The sequence below is a fragment of the Pundamilia nyererei genome, unplaced genomic scaffold (genome assembly GCF_000239375.1).
Source record: "Pundamilia nyererei isolate P.nyererei 1_Seehausen unplaced genomic scaffold, PunNye1.0 scaffold00070, whole genome shotgun sequence".
Taxonomy (NCBI): Eukaryota; Metazoa; Chordata; class Actinopteri; order Cichliformes; family Cichlidae; genus Pundamilia; species Pundamilia nyererei.
The window spans coordinates 600927-604692 of NW_005187471.1; the positions used below are offsets into that span (position 1 = coordinate 600927).

Sequence of the window (3766 nt, forward strand, 5' to 3'; positions counted from 1 at the left end):
TTTATATGTTTATATATAAACAAATAATAAACAAATAATATATAAACATATTATTTATATGTTTATATAAACATATTGTTTATAAATATTAGAAACAAATGAAAACAGATGGAATTACGAGACAATGATACCTCGATGCTAAAGACAAAGACACACTTCTCCCTCCTTCCTTCACAGCATCCCCCTAATTCCAGAGATTCCCCGGGGGCACGTAAAGTATCCGAGCTGCTGATAGAGCGGGAGAGACGCCACGAGGACTAAAAGCCTGGACACAGCAGTGCCAACAGAGGCTCATATAACTTTATAGTAGGCATTCTTTCTATATCTGCAAGGTGAAAGCCTGAACAAAACAAACAGAGCGGTGGGGGAGGAGTGCACTCAATAAACCGAGTGGTATGAACGCTGAAGGGTTCATTCTCACTGATAGAAACAAATATACCTGATTACCTCTCAACGACCTGATGAAGACTGCAATGAAGACTTTATTACACAAATCAGGTATTACTCAGATTTGTTGATAGAAAACTTTTTTTAAAGAAGAAAAGGTGTTTTTTTCTATATAAGGATGTTTGGTTGCTGCAGTGTTTAGATATGTCTCCAGGGTCGCCTCTTTAAGTTAGTTCCTGAAATTCATTAAATTGACAGTTACATTCTCGATTATATAAGCTTACAGTTATTCTGAATGGCCACACATAAAACGGGAACACAGAGTGCAGACTCTCCTGTAAAAGCACTTGCAGTGTTTCATTCAGTTGTACTCCTGGAAAGTGACAGAAATAGCTGAGGAGCGTCATGAATGAAACAGGAGAGCCTGACAAGAGGAGTGACTTCAACTCTTTACGGCTTTCTCAGCTCATGCGGTGACGAGGGATTTCCAAAGTTATCTGGCAATCAACGCGCAGTGCAGAGGAAGCGTACTCTGTGCTGCTGGTAGGAATAACATTACGGAGAATGATGTCTAAAGATAAGTGTGTTCGGGTATCCCGGAGGATGGAAATGCACTGGGTTGTTTTCTGTATAGTTAAACTGCATGTCCTTCTGTCATTCTTCTTCTCTGCCAGCCTATATGTCAGTTTATCATCGTTCCTTATTACCCAATAAATATCTTAAGAATTACCCTTCACAATCCCCAAAATACTCTCATATTGTTTTCACAACCTTCCTCCAATCACACTCATTCCAGCTCTTGAGCTTTTTGCAATTTAGTGAGAGGCCCTGAGATATTGGAGCTAAGCCCTCTATCCAGGGTAGCATAGGGGTCATGGACCATAGATTAGAAATCGTGGAGCAGCTGTAAAGAAAGCAGGAGATTTACTGACATGGTCATCATGCTGCAATGGAGAGTAATGTCTATAATGGAGGGGTGCAGGCGCATGTTAATCTTCTATCAGACAGCTTGGTAATCAATCTTTGACAGCGCATAATTGAGATTGGTCTCGGTGCACAGGTTTTAGAAGGGAAGAGATCTTTGAAAAACAAAAGAAGCTGAGTGCTGGACTGGCACCTGCTCTGATCAGAGTTTAATACTTGAGTTTTTTAAACCATAAACTCCATAAATCAAGATGTATCCAATAATGATAAACATGACACTAATGTGCTTAGTCCAGAACACAAAGACAACTTAATGGAAACGCACGTTTTTCACCAGCATATACCAAAGTGCATAAGTGCAAATACAGAATGAACCCATGCCTTGCTCCTCTTTTGTGCATGTATTATAGATGCCTCTACGTGGATGTAATTTGCGATCAATATCTTCAGTTCTCTTGCTCAGTGGTGGTTCTTTTTAACTAATTGAAGAGTTTTAACGCAACCCTAAAAATATAAACTTACACTTAGCGGCCACATCATTAGGTATATCTGTTCAACCGTTCGTAAACACAAATATCCAATCAGCCATCACATGACAGCAACAATGGAAGTAGACATGGTCAAGACGATCTTTTGAAGTTCAAAGTGAGTATCAGAATGGTTGTTGATGCCAGTATTTCAGAAACTGTTCATCTATTTTTCTGCGCAACCATCTCTGGGGTTTACAGTGACAGTTGTATGAAAAAGAGAAAATGTCCAGTGAACAGCAGTTCTCAAATAACCCCTGTAGCAGAAGACCACACCAGCGGCCACTTTGGCCAGCTAAGAACATTAAACGAAGGCTAAAGTTTGCACAGGCTCACCAAAACTGGACAACAGAAGGCTGGAAACGGCTGCCTGGTCTGATGAGTGTTCATTTCTGCTAAGACATTTACATGGTAGGCTCAGGATTCACGGAAACAACACGAAAGCATGGATCCATCCTGCTTCGTGGATGATCAGTGGAAAAAATATAAAGTGAAACTAGGTTAAATGAACTTTACTGACTGGTGAAAATGACAACAACAACAAAAACACTGACACTGCTGTGCTGGTGTTGACTGAAATTCACTTTTTTTATTGTTTTTAAAAAATGTGGGGCTGTGACGTTTCCTTCACGCGTCTTAAAAAGCCTGATAACACAAGAGGTTAGCAATTCATATATGTGTATGGAAACAGGTAACAGGTCCATTTGTACAGCTACGTTCATTTAGATGCCCACACGCTGATAAATGCAGTTTTTTCAAGCATTTGCATTTATATTAACGGGTCATTCGGGGAATCCTCACTGTGAAATCTAGTGAATGGCTTATAAATAGGTCCAAAATGTCAATAGAGTCAGTGTAAAAGGCTGAGGCGGGATATAGGCTACAGAGGCTGCAGCAGCAGGGATTATCTCACCCCAAATGATAGTGAACTGCAGGCCTTACATGGAATAAATCAATGAGGGATTTTGAAAATCCAAACCCCATATGGCACCGTGTTTCTGTAAAAACACATCCCACAGTGTGACCATGATCCAGAAGAGAAGTCATGAGAGAAAAGAATCGCTTGTCTACTTGTAATTAGATGTCCAAAGTCATCTTATCCTGTCCCTGGAAAACTACGGGCCACTGCGCAGGCCCGGCTGCCGAGACTCCGCTGCAGCATCACGCCTCCTTCCTACTGAGCAGTGCGGTACGGTTATCCTTGACAAATAATAATTAAAAAAGGCCAGATTCAAAACAGAGAGGGTTTGAAAACACTTGCTTTCCTCTGACAAAGCCTCCGCGTAATGAAAAAGACACACTTATACGCGCAGGCTGCTTTTATAATGCGCTCGTGTACGCTTACATATCCTTATTTTAACAGGTGCAACAGCCTAACTGTGCACAAAACATGTTAAGTGATGACCGGTTCGACCAGTTTTGACACAGGATGTCCAGCTGTTTTTTCCAGCCTCGGTGTACTAAATTTGCGGCACGGTTAACAGAAACGCGGCTGCACAACTATCAACTTGCAAGGAAACACTCATTAGTAACAAGCGGGTGAAATTCCCACGGTTGGATACATTACAAAAACCTGCAAAAATAATAACTAGGGAGCCTCACGAATACTTGTTTTGATCATGGCTATTTCTACTAAATCCTAACATGTTGGCTACATGTCGCTGAGCTCCAGCACACCGACGTGAATCATCGTCTATGCATTTCGTTTACCTTTCGGCTGAGCTCTGCGGTGTCCCTCAGCACACAAGCCGGACGATCAAATGCATCTCCCCCGGAGAGATTGTCCTGGTTGACTCGGTGTCCGCTTCCTGCCGCTCATCTGCTGTCCCCGGCTTCTCCTCCACGGTGTCTCTACTGTCCGATGAAAATTGACACATTTTACTTCACTGCAGCAGCAGCTGCACCAGCAGCACATGCTCAGACAGACT

At 42.0% G+C, this 3766-nt stretch overlaps 1 protein-coding gene across 1 annotated transcript in view; it reads right to left on the bottom strand.

Moving 5' to 3' along the window:
• tmem229b (transmembrane protein 229B) overlaps nt 1-3766 on the bottom strand; it is a 13260-nt gene extending 9494 nt beyond the window's left edge. Inside the window, exon 1 of the mRNA XM_005736561.1 lies at nt 3549-3766. The gene's annotated coding sequence lies outside the window, so the exon portion shown is untranslated. The remainder of the gene's footprint in view (nt 1-3548) is intronic.